This window comes from Trichosurus vulpecula, chromosome 6 (genome assembly GCF_011100635.1).
Source record: "Trichosurus vulpecula isolate mTriVul1 chromosome 6, mTriVul1.pri, whole genome shotgun sequence".
Lineage (NCBI taxonomy): Eukaryota > Metazoa > Chordata > Mammalia > Diprotodontia > Phalangeridae > Trichosurus > Trichosurus vulpecula.
The window spans coordinates 147,394,175-147,418,782 of NC_050578.1; positions in this window are offsets into that span (position 1 = coordinate 147,394,175).

Below are 24,608 nucleotides of genomic sequence, written 5' to 3' on the forward strand. Positions count from 1 at the left end.
TAACAAGTCTGTTCCCTCTTCCACATGAGAGCCCTTCATACGAAAGCCATCATATTTTCTTTATACTAAGCATCTTCGGTTTCTTCAATGGACTCTTGGGTAGAATGGTCTCTATGCTTTCACTATGATTGTCATACTCCTCTGTTCTCCCTCTTGTCATCCACGTCTTTCCTAAATATAATTACCAAACTGAACAAAATACTACATATAGGGTCTGACCACAGAGGAGTAGACCAGATTTATCCCTTACTTGTTCTTATCCCTATGATTCTCTGAATGTAATTTGGAAATGCAAAAGTTTGTATGTCTGTTTTTGGCTGATATGCCTTACAGTTGACTTGTATTAAATTGTAATTCCAATAGTCTCCACTTCCAGTTTGCCACTTTTACTTTATTATCAGTTTAGTCTATAATTGGTAGTAGCTGCACTTTTTTAATCAAGTTTTGAGCTTAAGAACACTATCACACAATAAGACTGATAACAAATATAGCTGTTGACTACTCTTCCACGTTCTTCATGAGACAATTTGGAACTTGCAGCAGTGTTAGTCTATTTGAATAGAATTAGCGTAGTTAGTATAGTTAACCCTTCTATATCATGGGGATTAAATGTGCAGTGTACATTTACTACTCATTAATAGGAGTTTAGAAAAAGCATAAATCTGTTATAAATCTGTATTTTAGTCCCATCTGTGTCTTGTAATAAGAATTTTTTGCATTCAGTGAAAACTTTGCCCAAATATGTAACTGACACAAGGAAGGATGGGAGAAGGTGAAGGTAAAGTTTGGATGTTACTTAAATGATGAAAAAGCATCGTTTGACAAAGCTGCAGGTTGATACCAAAAAAAAAAAGCCTACCAAGGTGTGGAGAGATGCCGTCCAAAAATGTAATAGGAGATACACTATTAACAAGAAAAACAATGTTAAAAATAAAGAAATGACTGTTCTAACACATTGGAATAAAAACCTGTTGGAGAAGTTAAATAGCACATAAGAGACTTGGTTCTTGGCTAACTACGTTATGGCATTATGCTTTCCTGGTGAGCAGTTGTGATCATTCTTTCTCAAAAAAAAATGCTACTAGAGTATTTCCCACTTATAACAGAGCAATTTGATTATAATTATAGAACTTTGGATAAGAGAATTTGGGCAGAGAATATAAAATGGATTATTGAAAGACAAAGTGTCTGACATTCTATCAAACTCAATATGGATTATTGCCATTAAAATGATATAAAAAACATTAAAACCATGAATTTTCAGTATTTAATTGTCAAGCTTGAATATTTGGAGCTGTTTGCTTTTCTTGCAATTTCAACAAAATATATATGTATTCTGCCTTGAAATTAAGATGGAAAGCATGACATAAAAGCACATTGTGCATATGTTAAATCCCAGTGACTATGCTATTCATTAAAATGGATTTAAAATGTACAGATGAAGTTTCCATAGTTAAGCTGGTCTTGGCACTACTCCACTACTAATGCACATTTTTCTATTGACTGGAGAAAGCACAGTCAATTTTTTGGTTGTTGAAAAGTTTACCTTGTTAGACCAATTAAAATGCAAATACATTAGAAATTTATTTATAAAAAAGAAACATACTATATTTCACACTGTTTGTAACACTCCTCTTTTCCTTCAAAGGACTGATCAGTCTAAAAGCAAATAAAAATATAGAACCAATCAAAAAGAACAGAGATGTCAACCTTTTTGAAAGAAGCGTATAGCAATTCAGACATGAAATTACACATACAGTATTATAAGCCTGTGTAACAACAATGCTACTTGCCACTACTGTGGCTGTATAAGGCCAATAACACCATCACACAGGAGGGCTGTTAGCACAAGTTCTATGATCTGCTTTCCTAAGGAAAGAAACTTTAAGGGGTTTACAATCTCACTTTAACTAAATGTACATATATGATTCACTTAGTTCAGGGGAAAGTCAGCACCCTGAACTTTCAGAGAAAATGCTAACAGAAATTACAAACAGGAATTACCAGCAAAGAGAATAACAGAAACCAACAGACAGGCTTCTATCTGACCAAATCACAATACATAGATACCAGAGGAAGAAGCACCAATATCTGGCTTTTCAAAGCTAGGGGGGCTCTTAACAGCTACCCAGAGTCTCGTCTGGCCAAACCATGCGACCACTCTTCTAATGAGTGAAACCCCCCAAACCTGATATCATATATCTACTTCTCAGGGCCCTGGGTCTTAGCCCCTACTTAGAAAAAGGGTGTGGGGCATGGGGCCTGGGGTCTCGGGCTTTCTCATTTCTGAAGCAGGTCATCAAAAACTCTTGATTCAGTCAAAGACTCCATTGAAACAAAAGCAAGACTCATCAAAGGCACTTGATTACCTCACTGCTGAGAAGCATTCCAGAACAGAACAAAACAAAACAAAATGTCCCACTTTGCTTGCCATTACATTTGAAAGGCAAGGTTCCTCAAAGGTACTTAACTGTCTTAGTGCTGAGAAGCACTCCTAAAGAAAAAACAAAGGCAAAAAGTCCCAACCTGCTTGCCATCACAACTTAATAAAAAAAATTAAAATATCAAGAGGTATTTGTGAGACCTCCCAACTTTTAAGCACTTGGCTTTGAGAAAGAGCAGCGTACTACAACTAGTGCTTACTTGGGTAGGGACTTGTATATCCTGCTAATCCAAAGAACCATAATCTTATTGATGTGAAACTTCTCTAATTGCCCCATCTCCAAATAGACGAGTTAATGTATACATTATACTCCTCCCTACTGTTCTTACACTATTCATTAAAGTATAAGTAATCTGCCTCTGTAGTTATACTATGCCTCTTGTCCTAGTTGGAGATCACTTTGATAAATACGGCATTTTCATGGAAACCAGGCAATAAAAACTCTAGATTATAACGTAAACTGTAAACCATTTACTCTATTTCACTACAGTTTTAATTCTGAGACAGTTGTTGAGAGCTGGCTGAATAAAGTAAACATGAATACTTTGGGGTTGTTATTTGGTTGTTAAAGCAATCATACCATATGGAAAAATCAGATGAGTATCCTGGACTGGATGGATAGACTCTAGAAGATTTCTTGAAATTCTTCTTAAGTCCTCTATTTAATTGTATGGTTAATGCATGGAAAAAATTATATATACATATATATATATATGTATATATATATATATATATATATATATATATATATTACAGAGGAAGATTTTGATCATTTGGATATTTTTATGTAAATATTAAGAACCACTTTGAAAAAAAGTAGCCTATTTTCCAAAGAGACAACTTCGCTATGAATAGGAACCTAGGATTTGCCAAATGCAGAAAAATAAGGGTTATTTTAAAAATTAAGTGGATTATTGAAAATTACTTATTTAAGCTGTGAGTTTACAATGAAATTAGTTAATAAAAGTCATTTATCTTTATATGTTCTACTAAAATGTTATTTTTAACTAATTTTTTAAACCTGGAAGAAGCTTCTTTCAATATTAGTACAGTTGTTTTCTGCTAATTTGCAGATAGACTGGCTCATTGGCAAAAGATTTAATTTCTCCCTACAGGTCAAGACATAGAGTAAAGGTTATTTTTTTAAATGAAGTTGATAATTGAAAATTACCAATTTAAGCAGGGAGTTCCAAATGAAATTAGTTATAAAACTCCTTGCTCTTTAAAAATTCTATTAAAATGCTATTTTTTAAACTAATTTTATTATTAAAGTCTGGAATTAACTTCTCTCTGTACTTCAGCTCTTCTTATCTGCTAATTTACAGATAGATTGGCTCATTGGCAAGAGGCTTAGTTTCTCTCTACAGGTCTAAACATATACATTGAAGGAAAATTGTGATTATTTAATAAACAGGTAATGATTATGACATTCATAAAGCAGCCCTGGGGTTTTAAAACCACTGATTAAAAAAAAGGAGAAAAATGGGAAATTTGTCAATGAGGGGGGAAAAACAGTCAAAATATTCTAATTAAGTACAAATTCCTGAATGTTTATTTGCATATTTAGGTAATAAATACAAGTCAGTATTCAATAACTTCCCAGCACATAGAGTATTTGGTCCTAGGGAAGATAAAGTTTATGTTGTCCCTGCTTTCATGGAGCTTTTAGTCTAATAAAAACATGAAATTTAGACAAATATCTACAACATAAAGTTATATATGATAAATATCTGTATCAGTAAGGCAAGATTCATGACCTCGAGGATAACCATGAACATGCCTGTGTGGTTCAGAATCAGAAAGTTTGAAAATCTCTGTAGGTAGAAGGCAGAGGAAGTATAACATTTATTTAGGCACCAAAGAATCAAATCCCAGAACCAGTAATTCCAATTTGATATAGCAGTAATTGTATTCCAAAACCAATAAGCCCACCTCAATGTAGCCACAAGGAGATTAAAACACAGTATTACAGCAAAGAGCCAAGTCATTCTGTAACCTTCCCCCCTGCTAGGGCCTTAATGTAAACAATCACTGGTGAATCCTAACTGCTTGTCTGTGTCCTCTCCCCTCTCACTCCTCTGGTTTGCAGCTCTCTGGTCTCCACTCTACCCTCAGCACTCTCTTCTGCAGCTCTGTGGGCTTAGAGTTCTTAGGCCTTCTCCTTGGGCTGAATTCTGAAGTCTGGCTTCTCTTCTGACTTCTGAATTCTCACTTCCCAATGGCTACCTTCTGGCTGTATATGTTCTTTTTAGGGACCAAGGCTTTCATGCCTAATCAGCAAAAGAGCATGGAAAAGATCTTTAATCACTGATTGGCATCGAAAAGGTATTGGCCTGCCTCTCTTAACTGGCCCCACTTGAGGCCTATTGAATGGGTGGGAAAGATCTTCAATCACATTATCACCACATTATCTAAGAGAGATGAACACAAAGTACTACATAAGTATATAGGTGTTAGGCTATTGGTGAATAAAGGAATCAGTGAAGGCTTCATTGAGGAAAATATTTGAATTGAACTTTGAAGAATTAGGTTTTTAAAGACTTAGGTTTATGTTTTAACTTTAAAGTATTTGGTTTTAACTCTAAAGAATTAGATTTTAAAAATTCAGCAAGCTGGTTCTAAAAATGAAGATGGCGGCTGGTAAGCACGGACTAGAGTGAGCTCCGTTGCCGAGTCCCTCCAAAAACCTATAAAAATGGCTCTGAACCAATTCTAGAACGGCAGAACCCACAGAACAGCAGAGGGAAGCAGGGCTCCAGCCCAGGACAGCCTGGATGGTCTCTGGGTGAGGTCTATTCCACACAGAGCTGGGAGCTGGGAACGGAGTGGAGCAGAGCCCAGCCTGAGCGGCGTGGACGATCCAGACCAGAAGCCGGGCGGAGGGGGCCCTAGCGCCCTGAATATGTGAGCTGCGGTTACCAGGCCCCTCGACCCACAAACACCAAAGACTGTGGAGAAGGTTAGTGGGAAAAGCTGTGGGAGTGGAAGGAGTTCGCGGTTCGGCTTCCAGCCCCGGGGGCAGCGGAGGTGGGGCAGCTACAGCTGTTGTTACTTCTGGCTCCAGGCCCACCTGGTGGGAGGAATTAAGTGGCGGATCAGAGCAGGAGTGCAACAGCCTGCCGAAGATCTAAGCCCAGTCTGGACTGGGGGTCCTTGGGGAAGGAGGAGTGCGGCTCTGACAGAGCTGACACCTCCCCCCCCAAACGTAGAACATAGAACTCGTTAGTCTACAAGCAGTCATACCCCACTGAAAAACTCAAGGGTCAAGTTAGTTGGTTGGGAATATGGCCAGGCAGCGAAAACACGCCCAGATTCAGTCTCAGACTTTGGATTCTTTCTTTGGTGACAAAGAAGACCAAAACATACAGCCTAAAGAAGACAACAAAGTCATAGAGCCTACAACCAAAGGCTCCAAGAAAAACATGAACTGGCCCCAGGCCATAGAAGAACTCAAAAAGGATTTGGAAAAGCAAGTTAGAGAAGTAGAGGAAAAATTGGGAAGAGAAATGAGAAGGATGTGAGAAAACCATGAAAAACAAGTCAATGACTTGCTAAAGGAGACCCAAAAAAATACTGAAAAATACACTGAAGAAAACAACACCTTAAAAAACAGACTAACTCAAATGGCAAAAGAGCTCCAAAAAGCCAATGAGGAGAAGAATGCCTTGAAAGGCAGAATTAGCCAAATGGAAAAGGAGGTCCAAAAGACCACTGAAGAAAATACTACTTTAAAAATTAGATTGGAGCAAGTGGAAGCTAGTGACTTGATGAGAAATCAGGATATTATAAAACAGAACCAGAGGAATGAAAAAATGGAAGACAATGTGAAATATCTCCTTGGAAAAACCACTGACCTGGAAAATAGATCCAGGAGAGATAATTTAAAATTATTGGACTACCTGAAAGCCATGATCAAAAAAGAGCCTAGATACCGTCTTTCGGGAAATTATCAAGGAGAACTGCCCTGATATTCTAGAGCCACAGGGCAAAATAGAAATTGAAAGAATCCATCGATCGCCTCCTCAAATAGATCCCAAAAAGAAATCTCCTAGGAATATTGTTGCCAAATTCCAGAGCTCCCAGATCAAGGAGAAAATACTGCAAGCAGCCAGAAAGAAACAATTTGAGTATTGTGGAAACCCAATCAGAATAACCCAAGATCTGGCAGCTTCTACATTAAGAGATCGAAGGGCTTGGAATGCAATATTCCGGAGGTCAATGGAGCTAGGATTAAAACCTAGAATCACCTACCCAGCAAAACTGAGTATCATGTTCCAAGGCAAAATATGGAGTTTCAATAAAATAGAGGACTTTCGAGCTTTCTCAGTGAAAAGACCAGAACTGAATAGAAAATTTGACTTTCAAACACAAGAATCAAGAGAAGCATGAAAAGGTAATCAAGAAACGGAAATTGCAAGGGACTTACTAAAGTCGAACTGTTTTGTTTACATTCCTACATGGAAAGATGATGAGTATGATTCATGAGACCTCAGTATTAGGGTAGTTGAAGGGAATATGCATATATATATATGTGTGTATGTATATATATAAGTGAATGTGTATGTATGTATATATCTATGTGTGTATGTATGTATGTGTATATATATATGTGTGTTTATATATATATATATATATATATATATATATATATATATATATGTAAAAGAGAGAGAGTGGACACAGGGTGAGTTGAAGATGAAGGGAAGATATCTAAAAGAAATAAAATGAAATTAAGGGATGAGAGAGTAACATACTGAGAGAGGGAGATAGGGAGAGATAGAATGGGGTGGATTATCTCGCATAAAGGTGGCAAGAGGAAGCAGTTCTATGGGAGGAAGGGAGAGGGCAGGTGAGGGGGGAATGAGTGAACCTTGCTCTCATCAGATTTGGCCTGAGGGGGAATATCATACATACTCAGTTGGGTATCTTACCCCACAGGAAAGAAGAGGGAGGAAGATAAAAAAAAAAATAAAAGGCGGGGGGATGATGGAGGGGAGGGCAGATGGGGGGGGAGGTAATCAAAACAAACACTTTGGAAAGGGGACAGGGTCAAGGGAGAAAATTCAATAAAGCGGGATGGGTTGGGAAGGAGCAAAATGTAGTTAGCCTTTCACAACATGAGTATTGTGGAAGGGTTATACATAATAATACATGTGTGGCCTAGGTTGAATTGCTCAACTTCTTAGGGAGGGTGGGTGGGAAGGGAAGAGGGAAGGGAATTTGGAACTCAAAGTTTTAAAATCAGATGTTCAAAAACAAAAAAAGTTTTTGTATGCAACTAAAAAATAAGATACACAGGCAATGGGGCGTAGAAATTTATCTTGCCCTACAAGAAAGGAAGGGAAAAGGGGATGAGAGGGGAGGGGGGGTGATAGAGGGGAGGGCTGACTGGGGAACAGGGCAACCAGAATATAAGCCATCTTGGAGTGGGGGGGAGGGTAGAAATGGGGAGAAAATTTGCAATTCAAAATGTTGTGAAAATCAATGCTGAAAACCCAATATGTTAAATAAATAAATTGCATTTAAAAAAAAAAATTCAGCAAGCTAATAGGGGCATAAATAGAATAGAGGGTAGACTAAGCAAAGACCCGGAGGAAAGAAAGGATGAGTTATAGTAGTCCACTTTTTTTGGATCATAACATGTAAAATAGATGTAGGATGAGCTTCCTGTGTTTTCGAAGAGGACCATGGCATCAGGAAAATGATGACATGAGTTGCAATTGACTTTGATTTGAGTGAGGGAGGACTGCACAAGGTCACTAGCCTCACTTTCTCCTCCAGAGCCATCTGGGTCCACTGGTCTGATATTCAACAGAACAACTAGAGATGGCCCCGGATGTAATGGGAGACCCTATCCCTTTCAGGGTAAGGCCTTTTCAGGTTTTCTTTGAGTGAGGTAATGCCCATTCAGTGAATAGGCCTCTTTAAGAAGTGAGTCAAGGGATGGCTCCTTTAATGGGAAAAAGGAGAAAAAAAATAAAACTGGGAGGGGAAGACCCTCAGGGTTGCTATTCAAAAGAGGAATAGTTACCATTGACATTCACTCTGAGATAAAAAAAAAAGTGGAGGGGGAGGGACAAGTTTAAATCTAGCTATGAATGCCACATAAGGAATCTGAGCTACAATGAGAAGTCATTTTGCCAGTAATATAATGTGAAGAGATCCATAAGTAAGGAAAATTAGTGTCATCAGCTAATTTGTAAAAGGTATTTGGAAAGGGAAGACCCCTAAATGGAAAGACAGCATGCTATGAGGCTATTACAATACTCAATGCCTTTATAAAGACTAGAATGGTGGAAAAGAATGGCATGGGCTAAATGGAATAAAGTTTTGGTTGTTGTTCTTGTTTGTTCTTAGTTCTTGAAGAGAACCAATGACATCACTCAGGTGATGTCTTCATTTGCCTGTGAATTGGATTTAAGTGAGGCAGAGTTGTACAAAGTCATCAACTTTGCTCTCTAGAGTACTGCCAGTTATCAAAACTTGAATGTACCTCTCCAATAATATAAGAAAAGAGTAGTTAAAGACAATAAACAATTAGGCTTAGAATATATCAAGAAGAATGAATGATGGTGTCAATGGCAGAAATAGTGAAGCTGCAGGAGTAGATTTTAGAAGATGATAGGTTTAATTGTGGACATCTGAAGGGGTAAGATTTAACCCCTCCTAGGTACATAAGATTATACAAACTGAAGCCTTGATTCAATTGCAAAGTTAGCCCCTCTTAACTTGACTCAATTGCAAATCTGGCACAAGTCTTATCTCCTAAAGTAGAAAGCCCTGGGAACACAAGAAGGAGGTTCCTCCCTGGGTCCTGGCCAAGACCCTGAGACAGACCAGTGTCCTGGGAACTAGCCACTCCAGGGACGCACTGCACTTGGAGACCTTGAAGGGATTGGCCTCCTTTCAGGGCCTTGAATAAGATGCAGCATTTGCCCAAAATACCTGGCCTGACGCCTTCTTTGTTCCCAGCACTATTTATGCCATAAGATTTGGACCCCAAATTGGAATCTCACCCGTGGCAGAGATGGCTGGCCTGGGACTTCTGTGAGCGGGACCCCGACGGGGCTGTACCCCGGGATTCCCCAGCTTGTGTGGTCGGGTGTTGGAGCTTCCGTTCATCGATGATGACTGTAAATATGTTGATTTTAGTACTTGCCTGTGGGATGGTGATGAGGCGGTTGGAGCCCTGTCTCTTGAGCTATTCCTCTAATCTGGTAATTGCCTTGCTATAATTATTCTTAAGCCTCCCTCTCTGCTACTTTCAATTTCTGTCTTTCTTGCCTGTATTTTAATAATAAAAGAAAAAAAAAAACCCTTTCGGGCTTCTTGGAGTAAGGAGTGTTTTGTCCGTATGAATCTGAACCTTAACTGTACAACATCTTGTACCCATCTATTGAGTCTATCAAATCAAAGTGTAAATACTGAGGAACAGATTTTCATGTGAGATTGCCAGTATATCCCCATGACAGTCCAGATGGAAATCAGAGAGGAGCAGTTGGGGTGCTGTTGTTTTTTTTTTTTTTCTTCAGGTTCATTTTACCATGTATACTTTTGATCACAAGAAAAATTTGGTATCTTAAAAGTACAGGAAAGAGTTTTTTTTTTTTTTAAAGGAAGAAACTCAAGATGCAGGAGTATAGAGAGAACTATGTTTGAGAGCAGTTGGCTTTAATTCTAATTCCTTCTTTGCCATTTAGTGTCTGCATGATTTTACAAAAGTCATTTAACCTCTCTGAGCTTTCAGGAACATTTGCACAAAATGGAAATATTTAGGTCAGATTATTTAGTGATGTCCCTTTCAGATTTAACATCTCTGATTAGAGAGAGACAGAAAGAGAGAGAGAGGTTAGAGACAGATAACAATCAGAATTATAGACCCTCAAATTGTCATCACTCAATAAATATTTAAGAAACTACTATGTGCCAGACACTGCACTAATTGCTGGGGATATAAAAAGAGGCAAAAGACAACCTCTGCCCTCAAGGAACTTACAATCTAATAGGGAGACAACATGCCAAATACACAAACACACACACACACACACACATGCACACACACACACACACACACACACACACACACACACAAAGCAAAGTATATACAGGCTAAATAGGAAATAATTAGCAGAGGAGAGGGAAAGCACTAGAATTAAGAAAGATTGAGGAAGGCCTCTTGTGAAAGGTGGGATTTTAGCTGGGACTTGAAAAAAAGCCAAGGAGGTCAGTAGTGAGAGCAAAGCAGGGAGAGCACTTCAGGCATGGGAGACAGCCAGAGAAAAGGGTGAGAGAAACAGCCAGGAAATGGGAATTACTGAATCAAAGAGTATGTGTTGATGAGTAACGTATAAGAAGACTGGAAAGGTGGGAAGGGGCTAGGTTATGAAGGGCTTTGAAGGCCAGGCATAACATTTTTAATTTGATTCTGATTAGGGGAGTTTATTGAGTAGTTGGGTGACATGAAAAGATCTGTGCTTTAGGAAAATCGCTTGGAGGTAGAGCCAATGTTACAGTAATTATAGTGGGACTTTTTTACTGTTTCTCTTTTGAAGCACTTAGGTAATCAAGTGCCTTTGATGAGTCTGGCCTTTGTTTCTTTGATTAAATCAGGAATCTTTGATGACCTGTTTACCTCAATGGAAAGACTAGTTTACATTGGTTTGAGTCACATGTTTGTGACACCACAAGCTTTTAGGTCAGATGGGTTTGGGTCACATGGTATGATGCCCTTTGACCCTGAACAGGCTATATAAACTCTGAGGTTGGTATTTTGCCTTTGCAGCTCACTCATGGAAGGAGTGTTGAGATTCTAGGCAAGCCATTGTGACTGCTCCCCCCAACCACTCTTGCCCCGGCCAGCTTTGCTGACCCAGACCTGTTGGTGCTTCTCTTTTTGGTAACTATGCATGTGATGTCTTGATTAGACAAAGCCTGTCTGTTGAATATTGTTATTTGATCTGTTGATGCTTTCTGTTTTTAATTTCCATTTGTATTTGCTCTGAAGTCCAGGGTGCTGGCTTTTTCCCCTGAACTAAGTGAATGATATATGTATGTGTGATTAAAATGAGATTGTTAACCCCTTACAGTTGCTTTCCTTAGAAAAGCAGATAAAAGAACCTGTGCTCCTAGCTCTTGTTGCTGGTCTTGTTGGGTCTTACACCTCAGCAGCAACTGCTAGCCATGTTGTTGTTGCTACAGCCAAGATGGTGGAGTGAATGCAGGGATTCACTTGATTTCTCAGAGAGTAAAAGGGTCAAACAATTTGTCAGAAGGACATTACAGGGGTCTCGGTGCTAACACTGAGGCAAGACTTGGTTGCTTGGCCCATACTTAGATGTAGGTCAGGGTCCTGGGTGGCAGCCCCAAGGTGAAAAGGAGTACTAGCACACCAAAACTTGTGGCCACAGTGTAGTGGGGACCTTCCTCATGGTCCTAAGGCAGAAAAGAGTGCTTATGGTCACTCACAGAACAGAGCACAGGCCAGGAGAGTACACACCTCTCCTTAGATCGTACCACCTTGGAAGAACCAAAAGCTTACAGGTCCCTAGAAATATTTCTGAAACCGGCTGCATAAAACCCCTTAAAACTTGAAACAGTGCACCCTCCACTTTAGAAGCAGAGCCTTACTTTAACAAAGGGTTGAAAATCCAGTATTATGCTAGGAAAATGAGCAAACAAAAGAGAAAATTCTGACCATAGAAAGTTGCTATGGTGACAAGGAAGATCAAAACACACTCTCAGAAGAAGATAACAAAGTCAAAGCTCTTACATCTAATGGCTCCAAGAAAAATATGAATTTGTCTCAGGCAATAGAAGAGCTCAAAGAGGATTTTGAAAATCAAGTAAGGGAAGTAGAGTAAAAATTGGGAAGAGAAATGAGTGATGCAAGAAAATAACCAAAAAAAAAAGCATCAATAGCTTGGTAAAGGAAACATACAAAAAAAGAGTGAAGAAAAGAATTCCTTAAAAAGCAGACTAGGCCAAATGGTAAAAGAAATACAAAAAGCCAATGAGGAGAAGAATGCTTTAAAAAGCAGAATTGGCCAAACGGAAAAAGGGGCACAAAAATTCACTGGAGAAAAAAAAAAAACTTAAAAAAATAGAATTGAGAAAATGGAAGCTAATGACTTTATGAGAAATCAAAAAAGAATTAAAGAAAACCAAAAGAATAAAAAAATTGAATACAATTTGAAATATTTCATTGGGAAAACAATTGACCTGAAAAATAGATCCAGGAGAAATCATTTAAAAATGATTGCATTCCCTGAAAGCCATGATCAAAAAAAGAGCCGAGACGTCATCTTTCAAGAAATTATCAGGAAAAACTGCCCTGGTGTTCTAAAACCCAAAGGTAAAATAGAAATTGAAGGAATCCACTGATCACCTCCTCAATGAGATCCCAAAATAAAAACTGCCAGGAACATTTTAGCCAAATTCCAGAGTTCCCTGGTCAAATAGAAAATATTGTAAGCAGTCAGAAAGAAACAATCCAAGTATTGTGGAGCCACAGTCAGGTTAAGAAAAGATTTAGCAGCTTCTCCATTAAAGGATCACAGGGCTTGGAATATGATATTCCAAAGGGCAAAGGAGTTAGGATTTAAACCATGAATCACCTATCCTGCAAACCTGAGTATAATACTTCAGGGAAAAAATGGAAATTCAGTGAAATAGAGGACTTTCAAGCACTCCTAATGAAAAGATCAGAGATAAATAGAAACTTTGACTTTCAAATACAAAACTCAAGAGAAACATAAAAAGGTGAACAGGAAAAGAAAATCATAAGAGATTTAATAAAGCTAAACTGTTTACATTCTTACATGGGAATATGATACTTGTAACTCATAAGAGTTTCTTATTATCATGGCAGTTAGAGGGAGTATACAGGGCACAGGTATGAGTTGAATATGAAGGAATGCTGTCTTAACAAATAAAATTAAAGAATAAGAGAGATATGTACTGGGAGAAAGGGAGAGGTAGAATGTTATAAATTATTTCAGATAAAAGAAACAAGAAAAGCTTTTACACTAGAGGAGAAGAGGGGGAAGAGGAGGTAGAGTGAGAGAACATTACTCTCATTACAATTGTCTCAAAGATGAAATAACATACACATTCACTTGGGTATAGAAATCTACCTTACCCTACAGGAAAGTAGGGAAGGATGGAGATAAGAAAAAGGGTGGGGGTGATAGAAGGCAGGGAAGTTTGGAGGAAGGGGTAATCAGAAGCAAAACCTTTTTGAGGACAGACAGGGTGAAAGGAGAAAGAGAATAGAATAAATGGGAGGCAAAGGGGAAAGGAATGAACAATAGGATGGAGGGAAATAATACAGTTAGCATTAGTAACTGTGAAAAATTTTCAAACAAGTTTCTCTGATAAAGGCCTCACTTCTCAAACATACAGAGAACTGAGTCAAATTCATAAAAATATGAGCCATTCCTAAATTGATAAATGATCAAAAGATATGAATAGTTTTCAGATAAAGTAATCAAAGCTGTCTATAGCCATATTAAAAATGTTCTAACTCAATATTTATTGGAGAAATGCAAATTAAAACAATTCTAAGGTACTACCTCATACCTGTTAGACTAGCTAATAGTACCAAAAAGGAAAGTCACAAATAGTGGAGGGGGTGCAAGAAAATGAGACTTAAATGCACTGTTGTAAACTGATTCAACCATTCTGTAGAACAACTTGGAACCATGCCCAAAGGGCTATGAAACCATGCATAACCTTTGACCTAGCAAAAACAAAAATGAAAAGAACCTATATACACACAAATATCTAAAGCAGCTCTTTTCTGGGGGCAAAGAATTGGAGATCGAGAAGATGCCCATCAAGTGAGGAACGGCTAAATAAATTGTGCTATGTGATTATGATGGAATACTATTGTAAGAAATGATAAGCAGGATGCTCTCAGAACAACCTGGAAAGACTTACATGAGCTAATGCAAAGGGAAATGAACCGTGTACAAAGTAACATCCATATTTGACTTGGGTATTCTCTGCAATACAATGATCCAAGACAACTCTGAAGGACTGATGGTGAAAAATGCTTTCCATCCCCAGTGAAAGAACTAATGGTGTCTGAATACAGATTGAAGCACACTTTTTTTTTTACTTTACTTCTCTTGAGGTTTTTTTTTTTCTGGTCTGTGTTTTCTTTCATGATATGACTATTTTGGAAATGTTTTGTGTGACTACACATGTATAACTTATATCTAATTGTCTGTCTTCTCAAGGGGAAGGAGGAAGGGAGAAAATTTGGAACTCAAATTCTTTATTTCTTTTTTTTTGGCAGGGCAATTGGGGTTAAGTGACTTGTCCAAGGTCACACAGCTAGTACATGTGTCAAGTGTCTGAATCCACATTTGAACTCAGGTCATCCTGACTCCAGGGCCAGTGCTCTACTCACTGCACCACCTAGCTGCCCTGGGAACTCAAATTTTTAAAAAAAATGAATGTTAGAAATTGTTTTTACTTGTAAGTGGGGAAAATAAAATACTAAATAATGGAGGAAAATAAAATTAAAATAAAGTTTGCAAAGCTCTTTTAGAAAAGGAAAATAAATTTACTGGCTGAATGACAAATCAGATGCTAATGGAGTTTGTTAAGTGAACTAATGAAATGGTCACACTTTTGCCTTACAAAAATTACCTTTGCATCTGAGTGCAGAATGGATTGTGGTGGCAAAAGATGAGGCAAGCAGATCAATTAGAAAGTTATTACATGAGTCCACATGAAAGAGAAAGACAGCCTGCACTAGAAGAGTGGCAATATGAATTGATAGAACAGAATATATATGAGAATTGTTGTGAAGGTACAAACAAGATTTGACAACAGATTACCTATGTGGGGCTAATCAGAGTGAGATGTTGAGGAAGACGTGGAGGTTGTGAGTTTGAGTAACTAGAAGAATAATGGTATTGATAACAGTAAAAGGAAAGGTACTAAGAAACTAAGAAGGGAGGAAAGATCATGAGTTCATTTTTTGACACGTTGAGTCTGAGATGCCTATAGATTAGAGATTCCCAAACTTATTTGGCCTGCCACTCCCTTTAAAAAAATTACTCAGTGACCCTTGGAAATCTGCTTTATTTAACCCTTTAACAGTGTTTTTGAAATTTGTGCCATTTCAAAAAGATTATTTTAAAATGACATATCTTAAATTTTATAATTTATTGTAAATTTGTGGGAGTTTTTCCTACATAGAAATTTTGATGACAAAATATTGCATCATGTAACCATATAGTATCATATTTTAAACAAGTCATTACATGAACATATTCCTGCTAATACATGCTGGACTTTCCAATAATGCACTACATGCTCACCTGCCAAGAGCTGCTTGTTAAGACCTGTCAGCAAACTTGACCACTGTTTGCTTATAATTTGCATTTTGTGTGTTTATTTGGAAAACAATGTAACCATTATGACTTTAATTCTGTTACACAACAGATGAGACACGTATGAACAGCTTTTCAAATTTTCTTCTCTTATTTCCTTATGCTTCCACCACTCCCTTATTTTTACTCAGAACCCTCCAATTTCAGCCGAGGCTAATACCACCCCCCCAGATCATTCCAACACCCCACAGTGGGCGGTATTGATCACTTTGGGAACCTCTGCTTATGGATTGTCTAATTCTAGATCTTTAAAAGGCAGTTACTGATGTGAAACTGTAGCTCAGAAGAAATGTATGTATATACACACACATACATACATACATACATACATATATCTGTATATATGTATACATATACATTGGAGTTGTATATTTAAAGATTTGAACCCAGAGAAGCTGGAAAGAATAACAGACAAGACAGTATAAGGTGATAAGAAAAAAAGTCCTGGAGAGATTCATGTAGGGCACCCATGGTTTTTGGATGACATGAGATAAATCAAAATTTAGCAAAATAGACTCAGGAGTGGTCACACAAATAAGAGAAGTAGGAGACAGCAATGTAGTGAAAATCCGGAGGGTAGGTAGAAGGTAGTGTCAAAGTCACAAATGGGTCAAGAAGGATCAGATTTGAGAAAACATTATTAGATATGGCATTTAAGAGATCATTGGCAACTTCAGAGAGGGTATAAATGATGTTGCTTTCAAATTGCAATACAGGATGAAGAATTGGAAGGACAAAATATTTAGTCTTATAGTTCTACCCTTTGACTTTTATAAATATTGATGCAATTAGTATGGTAGAAAAAATGCTGGATGAAGTTAGGAAGGCACAAGTTAAAATACTATATTTGATATTTTGAATGATAGATTTAGGTCCATAGGGAAACTTTAAGGTCATCTACTTACAACCTATCATCTTACATTTGCAAAACTGAAGAGTAAAGAGTTTATATAATTTATCCAAAGTCACATGAGTAATAAATGGATAAGCCAACATTCTAACCATGGTCATCTGACTCCAAATTCAGTCCTCTGTCTCATAGCAACAGAGATATTTTATGTGTGCCAGCACATAATTTCAGTTTCCTCACACATAAAATGTGGGTAAAAACATTTGTAATACCTACATTCTAGGGTTTTTGTGAGGATCACATGATCTAAGATGCAGAAAGTGCTTTGCAAACTGTAATGGATTATATTGATGTCAGTCATTATCACAGATAAGAAAACTAAGCTCCAGAGTCATAAGTTACAGAGGCAAGATTTGAAGCTGACCTTTTGCTGACAGTTCCACTGATACAACTAAGATCCTATGCTGCAATCCATAAATTGGCTTTAGGGAACTTGGAGCCCTAAGACTCTTGGGCCTTCCCAGAGCCCAATCCAAATAGAATGCAATTGTGCAAGAATATAGTCTGGAGATGGGGAAGGGTAAGAAGCTAGTAAAAGGAGGGAATAGAGGAAGAAAATTAATTAAGGAACCTAACCATCACTGATTGGCAATGCGCTCCACTGTGCAGGATGGAGAAGTTGCTCAAAGTACTGTGTGCTCTCTCTTGCAGTTGTCAGCTTTGTCTTTGGGGCACTTTGCTTCTCTTTGTGGGGTTCGTTGATGTCACAAGAACAATCCAAGCATGTTCTTTGGAGACAAAAAAAGCTTTCTATGATTATTTAATTATAGCTGGTAGCTGATCCTTTGCAGCTCAAAAGGAAAGAAAAATTGGGGTGGAAGACTGTGTTGGTAAGCAAAATGGGCTCTTAGCACTTAGTTCAACCAAGTCCCCTTGAAGAGTTTGGCCTTTGTTTCCTTGATTAGATTTGGGTGTCCTTGGTGCCTCCTTGCCTCAGGAGAAGGCCTAGTTTACACATGAGTTTGAGTGACACGTTTGGGACATCAGAGGCTTTTAGACCACGTGGGTTCAAGTAGCCTCTTTGTGACGATTCTAGGTCACATGGGTGAGTCGCTGTGATGATTCTAGGTCATGTGGGTGAGTCGCATGTGTGACTCACCCCTGACACTGAAAAAGATATAAAACCAGGGGTTGGCTCTCTCTTCTTTGGAGCTCTTATCCACAGCAGTGGTGGTGCGAGTGACTCTGGGCCAGCCCTCGTTATGAGCTTCCAGGCTGAACCTAGATGTTGGTAACTATGAATCTGTGTTTGGTCTGTCTGTCGATGTTTGTAATTTGTTTGGGGCTCTCACCCATGGTGGTGCTGATACGGAGACTCCAGGCAGCTGTAACTAAGAGCCCTCCAGCTTGTAACCCAGATGGTGAGACTTTGTTAAACTCTGGTAACTAAGTACTGGGATTTGAATCAGACAAGGTCATCTGTGGATGTTTGTACTTTGTTTGTATTTTGCTCTGAAGTTCAGGGTACTGGTCTTTTCCCCTGAACTAAGTGAATGGTATTTGTATGCTGTATTAAAGTAAGCTTGTCAACCCTTTAGTGTTGCTTTCCTTACTAAAGCAGATCAAAAGAACCTGTGCTTTTGCAGCATGCTGGTAGTGTTCTTGTGGTTAGGCTTGTGTTGGTCTTTCACCCCCCCCACAACAGCTGCTAGCTGGATTGTTGAAACAAATGGCTTCACCTGGGTTCTGTTGGAACAGCTGCTAGCCGGATTGTTGAAACAAAGATCAGGATAAAGTCAGGGGATAGAGGTATGTTTTGGTCTCAGTGCAAATATTCCTAACAGGATACCCTAAGCTAGAATGGTTTTGTCTTCTTCCTTTGGTGTTTGTTTGGCATCTTTTCTTTGTTTTTTTTAAGGCAGGATTGTCAAGTCATATATTTTACAATTATATGTAGCTTTGCTTGTTAAGGAATATTTTAATTTAGCTGTTTTCTAACTCTTGGATATCAGTATCTGTAAGCACAAGTCATAATGTGATGTTCAAGTCATAATTTTATATTGGTTGTCTTTTGTGGAGCCTATTCATTTGAAGTTGCATTTGTTAAGGGGGATGGGGAAGGTGTTCAATTTAAATAGTAAGCAAAAGAAAAAAATAATTTTCTTAAAATGGAAGAAGAATATTATTCCTCCTCACAGTTCTTAATTTTCACACCACTTCACCTCATGTAGGAAAAAAGTTTCAATACACTTCCTTAGGCCATCTAACCATCTAATTAAATTTTGTGTTCGTGTGTGTGTGTGTGTGTGTGTGTGTGTGTGTGTGAGAGAGAGAGAGAGAGAGAGAGAGAGAGAGAAAGAGAGTTTATTTTTTTAAATTTGTTACTAATTTATTTATAGCATTCTTTTCTTTTTAAAAATTTGATCTCCAATTTGTCTTCATCCCAACTCTACTTCCTCAGTGATAAGGCAGGTAAAATGTTATCAGTTTTAGATGTGAAATCATGTAAAACATATGACCATATTTGTTGTTCAGTCATTTCAGTTATGTCTAACTCTTTGTGACCCCATTTTGGGGTTTTCTTAACAAAAATACTGGAGTGGTTTGTACTTTCTTCTCCAGCTCATTTTTATAGATGAGAAACTGAGGCAAAAGGGGGTTAAGCGATATGCCTAGGGTCACACATATCTGAGATTGGATTTGAACTCATGAAGAGTAGTCTTCCTGACTCGAAACCCAGTGCTTTAGCCATAGAGAGACAGACACAGAGACAGAGATAGCTATCAATATATGGTATGTATGTATATACACATACAAATACAAAATATTTTTAAGATAATGTCATAAAATTAAGCTTTATTTTGCATGTAGAGTTCATCGGTTCTCTCTCTGGAAACATTTTTCATCGTGAGTCTTTTGGAATTATCTTTGATCATTGTATCTTGGTTATCTTGGTTCAGAGTAGCCAATTCTTTCACACTTGATCCTCATTACAACATTGCTGTTACTATGCACAACGACATCTCAGTTCTCACTTTACTTTGCACCGGTTCATACAGTTCTTGCCGTTTTTTTCTGAAACCACTCCCCTTGTCATTTCTTATAGCACAATGGTACTCCATCACAAACATATGCCAAAACTTGTTTAGCCGTCCCTCAATTGATGGGTATCTTCTTCGTTACCAATTGTTGCCACCACAAAAAGAGCTTCTATAAATGTTCCAAATAAAAGTCTTTTTCCCCTTTTTCTTTAAGCTTTTTGGTGTACAGACCTAGTAGTGGTATTACTGGGTCAAAGGGTATGCACAGTTTTGTAGTCATTTGTTACAGAATGATATCAGAATAATTAGACTAATTCATTACTCCACCAATAGCTTGTTAGTATACCTATTTTCCTTCATCCCCTCCAGCATTTTTCATTTCTTACTGATGTTGTTTTAATTTGCATTTATTATTCAATAGTTATTTAGAGAATCTTTTCATTTAACTATAGATAGGTTTGAATTTTTGTTCTGAAAACTGCCTGTTCATATCTTTTAACCATTTGTCAATTGGAGAATGACTCTTAATTTTATAAATTTGATTCCATTCAATATATATTTGAGAAATGAAATCTTTATCAAAGAAACTTGCTATAAAAATTTTTAATATCATTTCGTTGTCTCTAGTACCATTTAGCAAAACGTAGTTTCCCTGATTATCTCTTTTAATTAGGTTTATTCTTGTTTTTTCTTGGTATGAGACCATTATTGTTACTCCTGTCTTTTTTTTTAACTTCACCTGAAGCATAATAGATTTTGCTTTAGCCCTTTATTTTAACATTGTACCTGTCTCCCTATTTCAAGTGTGTCGTTTGTAAACAACATATTGTTGGATTCTACTTTCCAATCCATTCTGCTATCTGCTTCCATTTTACAGATGATCTCAGTTATGATTACTGATTGTATATTTCCCACCATCCCATTTTCTTCTATTTATCCTTCTCTCTCCCTTTTGCTTCTGACCATTGCCTCCCATAATCCATCCTCCTATCTATTATATCACCACCCCTATATCTCTAATCCCCTTCATCCCTTATTTCTATACTAGGCAAGATAGATTTCTATAGCCAACTGTGTGTTTGTATGAATATGTATGTGTGTGTGTGTATATATATATGCATACATATATATATATACACATATGTATATATTTGTGTGCATATGTGTATGCATATATATTCTTCCCTCTTTAAACCAATACTGATGTGAGTGAGATTCAAATATTACTGCCACACCCCCATTTTTCCTTAGCTATAAAAGCACTCCTTGCATGCCTTTTTATATGAGAAAATTTTCCCTATTCTACTTCTCCCTTTACCATTCTTTCATTGTATACCTCTTTCTCACCCCTTCATTTTTTTTTTTGTTCTTTGGAGATCATAGCAAGATGATTGACTAACAGTCATTCCCTCTGTCTATATTGACTCCTTTTAGCTACCTTAACAATGATAAAATTATTAGGGGTTACATGTATCATCTTCCCATACAAGAAAAGTAAAGTTTAATTTTATTGAATTCCTTAGGATAACTTTTTCATGTTTGCCTTTTCCTACTTCTCTTGAGTCTTGTGTTTGAATGTCAAGTTTTCTATTCAACTCTGGTCTTTTCATCAGCAATGCTTGAAAGTCCTCTATTTCATTAAATATATACTTTTTCTCCTGAATGATTATACTCAGTTTTGGGGAGTAAGTTATTACTGGTTGTAATCCTGGCTTCTTTGCCTTCTTGAATATCATATTCCATATCCTCCACTCCTTTAACATGGAAGGTGATCAATCTTTTGTGATCCTGACTGTGGCTCCATGATATTTGAATTGTTTCTTTGTAGAAGGCCAGCTCTGAGAAAGTCCATTCTGGGATATAGATACAGGCCAGGTTTTCCCTGAGGCCTGTTCTTGCCCTTGGGCTGATAACTCCAAACATGGGCTCTCCATACTCCTCCTCACCATACACATGCAGTTTAGGATGAAGGCTCTCCAAGCTTCCTCGGTATACATGTGCTCTCTCCAATACCCCCACAGTACGCATGTGCTAAACACCACCTGTGGGCTATTAACACAATATTGGTTATGACAAAAGGGGAACAAAAGCATGAGGAAGTCATGCAAAGGGGAACTAAGCAAGAGGAAGTCATGCTGTATAACACATCCCTTGCACATGAATTTGTTGATCTTCTTGCCGAAAAAGGTACATAAGCCTGTCCCTCCACATAATATACAGAGCTCTCCTTTACTTTTCCATCTGGCACATGTTTTCTTTTCACTCTCTGCAGCATCCTTTTCACTCTCTGGTAGACATGGCCACTGGCGGCAAGTGGTGGCATTTCTTTCTGGTTGCTTGCAATATTTTCTCTACCTGGGACCTCCATAATCTGGCTATAATATCCTGGGAGTTTTCATTTGGGGATCTCTTTAAGATGGTAACCAGTAGATGCTTTCAATGTCTATTTTACCCTTTGGATCTAAGATATGGTGTCAGTTTTCTTTCATAATTGCTTGAAATATGATGTGTTGGCTATTTTTTGATTGTGACTTTCAGGTAGTCCAATAATTCTTAAATTGTCTTTCCTTCATCTATTTTCCAGGTCAATTGTTTTTCCAAGGAGATATTTCATATTTTTTTCTATTTTTTTATTCTTTTGACTTTCTTTTATCATTTCTTGATGTCTCATGGCATCATTAGCTCCCACTTGCCCAATACTAAATTTAATAAATTAATTTCATCAGTAAGTTTTTGTACCTCTTTTTTTTAATTTGGCTAAATTTGGCTTTTTAAGTTCTTTTTCTCGGTGAAGTTTTGTTCCTCTTTTACCATTAGGCCAATTCTATTTTTTTTGTTATTTTCTTCTATCTTTTTCAGCACTCTTTTACCTAACATTCTTATTTCTTTGACTTTTCCAAGAATTTTTGTTGGGCTTGGGTCCAATTAGCATTTTTAAAGGCTTTGTTTGTTGCTGTTTTCACATTGTTGTTTTCCTCTGAGGTTATGCCTTGGTGTTCTCTGCCACTGTAGTAGTTTTTTAGAATCAATTTTTTGTTGTTGTTTTCTCATTTTCCAGTCTATTTATTGACTTTGAACTTCATGTTAAAATTGAGCTCTGCTCATCTGAGTGTGGGGAGTCACTGTCCCTAGCTTCATTTTTTTTTGTACTGCTGTTTGCAGTGCTAGTTTTGTGGGTCTGCACATTTTTGGTGCTTCCAAGTTGATGTGATCCATTGAGCATTATGGTCACTGCTCTCCTGGTCTGTGCTCTTGTCTTTATCCTGCTCCTCTGCAGTCACAAGTACTAACAGTCCTCTTGGCCCTGGAATTGTGATCAGGTTCCCCGATCTCCTCTAGCCACAAGTTCTGGCGCCCCACACTACCCTTGGACTGAGAACAGGGCCCCTGCTCCTTGTGACCAACCACAATGGCTTCCCTCCAACCCAAGAAATCTGACCCAGAAGTAGGTATGGTAACAGAGCTGCCAACTAGTACCAGTTTCACCCAGAGTCAGCAAAAAATCTTCTGTAATCTCTTTCTGACCTAATCTTATCTGACCTGATCTGATCTTATCCCTTACCATCATTGGGCTGAGAGCTCCTGAAGCTGCTCATGCAGTTGCCACCATTTCTCAGTCATCTCCATGGCCTTCTGCTGGTGCTACTGCCATGTGCTGCCCCACTTCCTCTCAGATGTCACAGACATCTCCTGCCAACCCTCTAAGTTTTCTTAGGCAGGAAAAAGAAGTCTCATTCTAACTTTTTGTTGACTCTTATGTTCCACATTTTGATTTAGGAATTATTTTAAAGTTGTTTGGATAATATTGGGAGAATTCAGCTGAATTTCGTCCTGTACTCTGCCATTTTACTTTACCCCACCTAATTATTTTTTTTCTAAAATACACTTTTATTATATTACTCTACAAAAAGCCTTGCTGACATCCTTTTCCAGATTTATTTTACACTATTATTCTACAAGAAAATTCCAACATAACCAAACTGACTTTTTCATTATTTCCTAAAAATGTTTTTGCTTTCTCATCCATTATGCTATTTCTCCATGCCTGGATATTCTTCTCCAACACCTCCTTGCCAATATAAATCATACTTATATTTTAAAGACCATGCTCAAATCATACCTTCTCCATGAAGCTTTTGCTGACCATTTCAGTCCACACTAATTTCTCCCTTCAGAACTTCAGTAGGATTTATTCCTTATACTAATGTTGCCAAACTCAAATAGAAATAGGGGCCATTAAACCCTACATAAAGATCCCTGTAGGCCCATATTGACTTTAAAAATACAAATTAACATTATGTTTTGTTGTATTATTAGTTTGTTACATATTTCCCAATTACATTTTAATCTGGTTCCCACAGAGAAATGTTTAAGACTTCTGCTTCATACCACACATTTTGCTTTCCATATACTGTTTTTATTTGTTAGATATCTTTTGATATATGTATCTCATATCTCCGCAACTAGACTATAAATGCAATAAAAGAAGAGATCATCTTTTTTTTAAATATTTGGAGTTTTTGCCTCTAAAGGTTCTGCCTACCAGTTCCCTGATGTTATTCAAAAATAAAATCACAAACTAATGAGCACAAACCCTGCTGATTATGTACTTTGCCCAACACCAGAGGGCATTTTGGGGTAACTTCCAAGCTCTCTATGACTCTCCCAGAGTTTGCTACCTCTCTCACCTGGCCACAATACTCTTTTTGGCACAACTTGCCTAATTAGTCTAGGAATGCAGCATTTTTGCATGTGTATTTATCAAATTAGACTTTTACAACTAATAACTGCTCCATTTTCATCCTGCTTAGGGGAAGGGGTGTCTATTATTTCCCTGGGGCATTACAGTGGAATTCATTCACAAAAACAAA